Source organism: Lampetra fluviatilis, chromosome 5, assembly GCF_964198595.1.
Source record: "Lampetra fluviatilis chromosome 5, kcLamFluv1.1, whole genome shotgun sequence".
NCBI lineage: Eukaryota > Metazoa > Chordata > Hyperoartia > Petromyzontiformes > Petromyzontidae > Lampetra > Lampetra fluviatilis.
This window is the reverse complement of record NC_136279.1, coordinates 2,665,391-2,675,057: the sequence shown is the minus strand read 5'-3', so window position 1 is coordinate 2,675,057 and position 9,667 is coordinate 2,665,391.

Sequence of the window (9,667 nt, the reverse complement as noted above, 5' to 3'; positions counted from 1 at the left end):
GCAGATTGACAAACGACTGGCATTAGTGTTACTGTACCTCTTACAGTTGCATAGTGTTACAAACTATTGCTATTCAATCGTCCACATTGCCTACTGCCACGGTTACTCGCCCCATAATCAAATATCGAGAAATATCAAACACTTCCCGAAGACAAATCGAAGACAAAACTTGAGGCCCACCCTGAGAGAGAGAGAGGAAGAGAAAAATAAATATCGCATTGCGTGAAATAAAACCCTTGAAGTGAAGAACATTTGACCCGGGTAGTCCTTAGTTTATTATAGTGATGCAAACCGCACGAGATTGTTCGTCTCCCGGGCATCAGAACCATGCACGTGCCACTGGAGCATTCATCACCGCAGCGCACCCCCCCCCCATCTCTCATGACCCAGATTCTATCACCCGATCCATCATCGCCATTGCCCTGTTGTACCCCCCCCACCCCCCACTGTAATATAAAACGAGCGTCGCTTTCGGGAAGATGCGCTGCTCATCAGTCCCGCAACCTTAGGAATGTGGAGTGAGTGAGTTGTGTTTTTTACGGTACTGGTGGAGGTACTGGCGAAGTGCGACGAGACTCGTGGACGCATTCCTTAGTCACGTGACCGTGCGCGTGCACAGCGCGTGCCCCCCGCGCACGGAGACCTCCCCACGACGTCTCGTCCACGCGGGGCGGGGGGGGGGGCCTTGTCGACCATGCTTCAACAACGCTGGTCAGCGCCCCTTGGTGACAGCAGCGAGCAGACAGAGGAGCGTGGTAGGGTGCAATCATGGATTTTGTACGTCGTAATAGAGGGCTTTTTTCTACGGGGGGGGGGGGGGGGTTAGATCGCGTAAATATAAATGTGTCGTTAACCCACCACCACCCGACACAGCGATTAGTAAGGGCTGTCACGTAAACAAAACGTCCAAATGTGTTACTACTCCAACACATTCTAGATTCGAAGTTTTCGTGACTACAAGGGTTTATACTCTTTTGGGTTTTTTCGGTAAAGTCACGTAGGTAAGCTTGTGTTGCCTTCGAAACGTCGTGATTTATTTTAATTTTATTTTTACCTACGTGATTTTACCGACAAAAAACCAAAGAGTACTCCAAAACACATGTGTTGGAGAATAAATCCACGACACGTACAATGTGGCTAGAAACTAATTAAATGTGGAGCTGTGTAAAGGCAATTGTATAATACCGTTGTTTGATGGCGGCTAGCGAAGTCGAGAAGGACACTGGAGCGGTTTCAGCCAAACCACGGATATCTCCTCTGCGTCCGAACGGGCGATACAGCTGGCTCCTTTTCTCTCTCCCTGATTATATCATCTTTCTTCCTCAATGAAACCATTTCACGCTGGTCAAACTCATTAATCTGCTATCATCATTGCGTGTGATTCGTTTTTCGTCATATGTTCAAATTGCACTTTAATCTCTTCTGTTGAAAGAGCAAATTTCATCGGTTAAAACAGCTAATTTATCGTTTAAAAAAAAACTAAACGCGTTTTTTTTTTACGCTGGTTTCCGAACGCTCCATTCTTCTGTGGCGCACCGCAAAGAACCAAATTGTGGTTCCAAACGAAAGCGGTTGTGGCGTGTACACGGTCACTCACGACGCAGGCCATCGCACCGTCCGTTACAACATTAATTATTCAGCGCTCATTAACAAAATAACGGCGGTGTCGCTTGCACACGACACCTCGTAGCAATGCTACCGTAAAACTTATTTTATATAAATCATTTATATTGATTCTGAATGTTAAGCATGTCTAGATACACGTGAACGCTATTCATGTCACGCTGGTCCCTGCGTTCGTGCCTGAGGTGGATTCCACCCACTTAGAGATGTCCAACCTTTTTTGTCTTTGCTCAACCCTGCTTGATCTTGTTCAATAAAGACCTCACAAAGCTTAGAGCAAGGACGATCGAGCCACTTGGGCGCCATCACTTTTTACGCATTGTTCCTTGCATCACATTCATTTCAATTGCCATGTCCAGATGCAGTGGACAAAAGGAGATCATCCCATTAATGTTCAGGCTTACCGAAGCATTTCAACATCCCACAATGTACAAGGGCTTTAAGCCAGCGAACAGAAATGACACGCACAATATGTGCCTCGAAAAGGTCAAGCTTTACGTCAAAGACAAAGGAACGGAATCATATTTTTAGTTTGCAGGGTGACTATAACTGGAGTGTAAATTATGATGTGTGATGTTCAATGACAACATCATCTCGCCGTTACTTGTCTTAGTTTCGCGCAGCAAGAACAGGCCAGGATGATTGTTTTTCAGAACAAAGTAAATTCCGCGACAGGCATTTATTTTTCAAATGTAAAACTTCAATCTGCACATGTTTCTTCCGGAGATTCATCAAATGTGGATAAAATCATATTCGTCTGACAGAGCTGGGACCCAGAGGTCAAATAAAATGATATCGGGTGGTAAAATAGATGAATGTGGATATGTTTGGTTAAATATGACCTCGCTCAAACGGAATATCCTGAAATGTCTCTCTTTCCACCACTGCTAGTGGACGTGCTTCCAATAGAGGGAGCTCATGTGAACCCCTCGAGATGGTATCTGGCCTACTCTTTTACATGCTGGCCAGGTGCCTTGGAAGATGGTGGGGGCGGTGAAGGGGTACCCACACATTACTCCATTACACGCAAGCTGCCATCTGCCGATGGACTGTGATTGTCGCCGTTTATACTGCTGGCGGGAGGGGATCTTTAAGAATCATTCTCTTTGTTTCAACTGCCGTGCCCGGGAGATTGAAGCAGCGACCTCTGAATTATCCAGTGTACTAACCATTACACCCATATCAGCAAGCCTGCTTTTATATATACACACACACGCGCGCAGTATATAATTAGGTAAAAATAAATAAACGCACCCAAATTGCCAAGAAATTGTCAACCCCGCAAATTCCGCACTTTGATTTTCAGGGTCCAACATTGGAATGAATCTAAGTCTCGGCAGTTTTTTAATCACATCTTCCAAAGTGAGGGCATATCGGAGATGTTTCTGTGCTGTCAAGGTTACGCTGCCTCGCAGGCCCTTGGCTTGCATATCACACTGTGCATCAAGAGGTGCAATACGCAAACGCCGGTGAATGTTTTGAATACAAAATTCACAACGTGGGTGCTTTAACTTTCAAGAAGAATCCATCGCCGTACAAACTGCAATCTATTTATACCACAAGCAGGCAAAATGAACGGCAGAAATTTGCATTCGAGCTGTTTATCACACCGCTGTTTAAAAGGCTTTGTAGGAATCTACCAATATATATGTTGTACGTGTACACAACGCTATGGATTGTATGCTTACATTGAGCCAAGCAAGATCATGAAACCTAAAAAGCACGAGGCACCCTCCAGTTTTCACTGCCAGTGGTAACTCACCACAGTCAAAGCTCGTGACATAAATTCCCATTACTCGCATTGTGCACATCAGCTGCACTGTGCCTCCATAATCTATGAATTCGTGCAGGGTTTTTTTTTATAGGTGGTGCCAAACCCGAATGTATTTTCACATTTTCCGAAAACGCCTGAAAACAACAACAACAACCGTGTATTGTGTGTGTGTGGCTGCAGCGGAGCAAAAGTGGGGAAACACAACGTGAGATGAGCGGCTCTCTGCCGTTGGCAACAGTGTGGCCAGATTCCCTCCTTTGGTGGCAGAAGGATTGATAGAGCTCCAGCAGACAAGTTGCATGCTGCACTGAGAATTGAATCCACGCACTGCGAAATGGGTAAACAGGGATTCCACGGATGTCAGATTCATCGGGAGTCAGCTTAAAGGTACTGCAGTATTTGCTCCGGATGACTAATGGTCTAATTTACTTCGGAAGAATTGCCTTAGTGTAATGGCTCGCACACCCTCACTTGTCAACCCAGAGGTCGTCGGTTCAAGAGTCCATCTTCTGGCACGGCAGCTTAAAAACAATGGAGCACGTTTCTCAAATCGTCCCGCCTCTGTCCACCCGGCAAACATGAAATGGTTGCGCCCAACGTTAGTCGATCGGCATGTCGCAATGCGGTGGGGTTGAAGTATGGGGAGCACCAACCCACTCTAAGACCTCGAGTCAACGTGGAAGAATAGACCAAGTTCACGCGAGAGTTAGCTCGAGCTGAGGCCTGTCTGCCATGCCACTGCTACAAAAAACGTATCCCTCGCAACACTGCTGTGTAATCTGGTGTGTGGCGGTGGATACCTGTAATCCAGCTTAGAGAGGTGTCACTGGAAGACACCAAAAAATAAAGGAAATTGCCAACATCACAGAGCAGCGTCGTTCTGGAATAATACTGAGAGTGTAGTGGTTCATTGATAGAACAAAAAAAAATCAGAATTTCTTACGCCATCATTGTCGTCATTCACAAGCTATTTTTATTCCCTCCTACAGGGAAATACCACTGGATGTGCTATACCTCTATATGCAATGCGCATTAAAAAAAAAACCTCTACTCCATAGCCACAAGCCCTAACACGGTACAATGTGTCACACAACAGATGACACCTTGCATTTCAATATCAAGGCTCGGGAAATTCTAAACCAAGGGATATTTTTTTGTTCTGCTCACACAAATGTGGCCAATGTAATTTACTCTGATATGTAATAATATCAAGGACCTGCTTCAAATGTCAAATAGGAGTTTTATCTGACAAAGGGAATATCAAATGTACAAAGCAACTGTCAAATTAAAAGAAATAAACCTGCCGAGGTGGCCAGGTGACTCAGAGGTCTGAGTGTTGTTGAGCTTCCACCACTGAGCTACTGGGTTGGAAATTCCGGGCAGCCATTCCCAAATAAACTCGATTCAAAAGGGTTTGCCAGTCGATGGTCTAAGCCTTGTTACCAATGACTGGAAGAGAGAGAAAACCCCCATCATACTATATTATCTATATATATTACAGCTCTGAGGGTTGTCATGCTCCAAATACCAATTTCAAAGGAGGAGTGTGTGGGGGCAGTTGTATGAAGATACAAGAAAAATCACTTGAAGAGTTTTTTCACAAGTTATTTGACACGAATTCTCAGACCGCACGGGTTCGTACTATTCTGCGAGATTTCACAAATCGACTCTTTGTCACGAGACATACGTGGCGCACCGGGAATGCAATTAATAATAACCTGACGACGATAACAAGCTGCTCACAAATGAACGTGGGATACGACCCATTGGCAAGCTGGTCACATAAAAACATCAGCCAACATTGCTCCGCGATGCAATACGGGGATGGGAAAACGATAAACGTTCTCTCACATTTAGGATTTGTTTTTTCTGCATCATTTACCGTTACGAGTAGCGGTGTAACCTTTTAACGGGGTTAAGAAGGGAATGAAGACCTGAGCAAACTGGGCATGCAGTGGGATTATTCGTGCAGCCACCGACGCAGCTTCAGCGCTACGCCCACTCGCGTCATGGGTGACCCCGAAAATGTCGTTGGAGGGGGAGGAAATTTTCTGCCCGATCTTTAGGGCGGATTACGATGGCGCGCTGCAATTTTGAACTCTTGCCGCATTTCGTGTTTGATTCCTGGCCACGGCGAACGTTTGTGGCGAGTGCCATCCACACCAACCCTTACTCCCGCCCTTCATGAACCTACACGAGGCAACAACATGTTGAGGTACGGTGGTCAAGCAAACCCCCGACGAACGATCCGTCTAGGGGAAGCCTACATCTAGCAGTGGATTGACCAATTTCTCTAAATCACTATTACATTTTCCACCCTAGGTAATCGCCTATGTTACCCACCTCTAATTCCACAACTGGCTTAATTCTCTTCACCCCATTGATTTTATAGCCTTGTCCATAATTACAAATTAATTGTTTTTTTTTACAAACACCGCTGCGGCTGCTTCTAGTCCATTTGTTTAAATGCAAGTTTATTTGTTTAAGGAGCATAGCGCCGCTTTACCGCTATGCTGTGCGTTTGTCCGTCTGATCATAATTTACACGTTCTCACAAAACCTATAAATCACCAACACCAATGACTTCGAAACTTCACACCCAGCATAAAAATAACATTTCCCAAATCTGCATAGTTTTTTTTAAACAAGAGTGGCAATTAAATGTGCTCCAAAACTGTATATATTTGTTTTACAAACCACTGCACGAACCACTATTAATCTATGATGCACTGCTGACACCCTACGAAGTGGGAGTGGCACCATCTGGCAACTCCTGTGTTCAGTGACATCACAGCTTTGCCAAGCAGTCAGGGTGTTTGTAAAAGGCGGAGAGATAATTCCATGTTTCCCGTCTGTCTGCTGGCTCCGGATTTTACCTGTGTACTCCGTTCCGCATGTTGGCCCGAGCACACACACAAAGACAAAGATCGCCCGTATAGCCTTAAGAGACTATTGAGGCAAGTGCTTGCTGTTAGCGAGCACATATGAAGGCTGGCACGGCACACAAGGGGGTGGGTGGCCAACACCACGCCCGGCCGCCTTTGTGTCCCACGCCATAAATTGTGCACATCTCTTAGTGGCCTTGCTCCGGAATCTATGCTACCCGTGCCGGTTTTTTTAGTTTTTCGGCAGCACGGACTGCACGCGCACGGATAAACGAGCATCCAACCCCCAACGGTGAATTCTCACAGCAAAACAAATGGAGGCTCACCGAGTGGACTGGCTTCGTTGAGCATGGCTTTGTGTAATTGGCAGCTCCAATCACTCGTATTGGCAGCTCCGATGCTAACCAAGAGTCAGTCGCAAATATAATCAATTGTTGGTTAGAAATCAAGCAGCAGCAGCTCTGCCAGGGGAAGTCAAAATAGGAAACTCCCTTTGGGGGACATCCTCCCAACAGGCGTGTAGCAGAGCATCGATCATAAAACCCTGCCTATTGATAAAACAAATCAATGATTGTCACCTCTCCGTCTCTCTTGGCAATCTATTGTATGCATCACAATATCCCCGATATTTGAATGCGAGGAGGGTGATCACAACCTCCCGTCGCCCTCCTTTTGCCTCGTATCAAAGGCCACGCCAATTAGAGCTTTCATTTATAGACCTTTGGTAATCGCGTGCTGCTGTGAAGAAGGTCTCCCCCCAATGCTACGCCGTGTCGATCACGAGCATTGTTTGACCATACTTCACCAGACTGGTCAGTTTGACCATAAATTCACCAGACTGCTCAGTGTGGGTTTGCTGAAGGGGTGGAGACGCACGACGGGTTCCGACATCACTCGCTGCTGATGTCAGCCATGGCCGGGAATCGAACCCATGTGACGGGGTCCGTACTTGGAGTGCGATGATAAGGGGCCGTCCAAAAATGACGTCACGCGATTTTGGACGATGTTTGACCCCAACCCCCTACGTCACACGGCGTCACAAAAAGTCAGACCCCCTCCTCAAATATGACGTCACAAAGCTCTGCCCCCCTCCCCCCCCCGAAAAAAAACCGTTTCAAATCGCTTTAAACTATTGTCATTGTAGTGCGTATTTAATGTGGCGCTGCACTCTGATGTTGTAGGAGAAAACATTGATTAAAAAGTATATTTAATGAAGTAGAACGTGTTGTCTATATTTATTAAAAGTTGCGAATTTTGATGTGACGTCACATTTCTCAACACCCCCCCCCCCCTCGTCACACATCGTCACAAATGTCTGACCCCCCCCTCCCCCTAGGTGCGTGACGTCATTTATGGCCGGCCCCTAACCACACTGTGGCCTCCGCACAAACCCTCTTTTGGAGGTTACTAAAGTGTTGGGTTGCCTGATAATGTGAGACGATAACCAAAGGTATTTAAACAAGACCAGCTCAGTGAGTGAAGTTGGCACCCGCTAATTATTTTGGCAGTCGCCCAGTTGCGAGCGAGAGTGCGACACGGGGAATGGGCACTTGAGTCTCCCGGGAACTCCCGCGTACTGTGTGGGACACGTGCACGGTGGCTAGCAGATGTTAACTACCTCGCCTGGTATACAGGAGATCCCGACTCTGTCGCTGGTATATGTGGAGTTTGCATGCCTCTCTCTCTCTCTCTCCCAGTGGCCGTGTGGATTTTTACCCGGGACCTCCGGTTGTGCCCTCCACGTTTAGAATCGACATCGCGCGTTTAGAGTATTTGGCTGCGATAAATTTGCGCGCGATAAGCCACTTCGTTGAGCTATCATTTGTGGCCAGGTCGCTTCTTAAAAAGAGCTAAATAGCTCAGTGAGTCTTACCTGGTAAACTAATTTTTGTTCAATAGTTTATTCACTGAATTCTGTCAAAGTGAGTTCCTCCTCAAATGAACATTGAGTCAATTAGTGCTCCTCTCCAGTTTACAGCCTTCAGCCACTCGTGGAGATTCCACATTGCGGTGGCGGGGGCAGGTCTGTCCATAGGGAAAACCACTATTGACTCCCCCACAGAAGTGATAAACCATTGTATCCACCTCGGAGGGATGATCAGCCGAGTCAACCCTCAATCAGGATTTGAACTATGAAGACCTTCCGGCCGCGAGAGGCTCGCTCTACCGCTCAGCACACCCAATCGTGTGTTGGTGGCAGCAGCGATGGGTGAAGGAGAGTTACGTTACCTGACTGTTTAAGTTGGTGTGGTGTGTGGGGGGTCAGACGCCTACCGTTTTGTTATCCTGCACTTAGCTTTGTAGCTTTTGCCACGCGCGAGGCAAGCTTGTGATCAAGGATCTCCAGGGTAAGACGTGAGCACAGGGTGGTGTGGTTACCACTGTTGTATGCGAGCTGGATTCGTGAGTTACTTACGTGGATTTGACTTTGAAAAATGTGTTCCTCCTCTCTCTCGCACTCTGCTCGGCGAGCTAAGCTGAGGTTCGGTACGAGAGGAATTTGAAATGTACATCATTTATATGCATATACATTAACCCTCCCCGCACACCTTGGCCTTCGCGCCTGACCTCACAAGTGACCACATCACATGTATCCCCCGTCGATTTAAGACACACACAGGAGGATTTCTCCACAACCCTGTGGCTGTCGCCTGATGATGCTGGTTGTTGTAATTACCGGCGAAACGTCACGGCACTCGAATTGTAAATGTTGTGGGGTTTGCTCTCCAACACACCGGTTTGCTGAACTAGCAACTTATTGGCACGTTCTGTTTACGTGACAACCCTCACTAATTGGCTGTGTCGGGTGGTGGCGGGTTTAACGACACATTCATATTTATGCGATCTAGCCCCCCCCCCCTCCTAAAAAAACCCTCTATTGTTGAAATGTATGTCTTTGCGCTCCTGGAATCTTTTAGAATGATGGAGTAGGCTAATGAGGTACAGTAGGTACACTTTACGGTATATTTAAAATATCGTGGTGGTTAATAACTATTTATTTATTCCACTTGCTTTACACACGAGGTCCTCACCTGAGCCTCAAGCCGCTCTCAGGAGGGTCCTTCCTCGTTTTCGCAGTAGGGGGGCGATGTTGTTGTTGCTGCTGCTGCTGTGTAATCCCAAGCGAGTAATCTGCAGGTAATTATTCAGCATCGCGATGTTTGGTTACTGTGTGTGTGTTTTTTTGAAAGCTTTGGGAGGAAAGCGGAGAAGCCGGAGGAAACCGGTGTAAAATAAGGGGAGAACATACACCATCCACACGGAAAGGCATCTGGGCCAGGAATCAAACCCAGGGCTTTTATTTTTGCCGCTAGGCAAATTGTTACCACTGCACAACCTTGAGTTAGGGTTCAAAACTGACCAACGTTGCATCACTGTGACAAGAC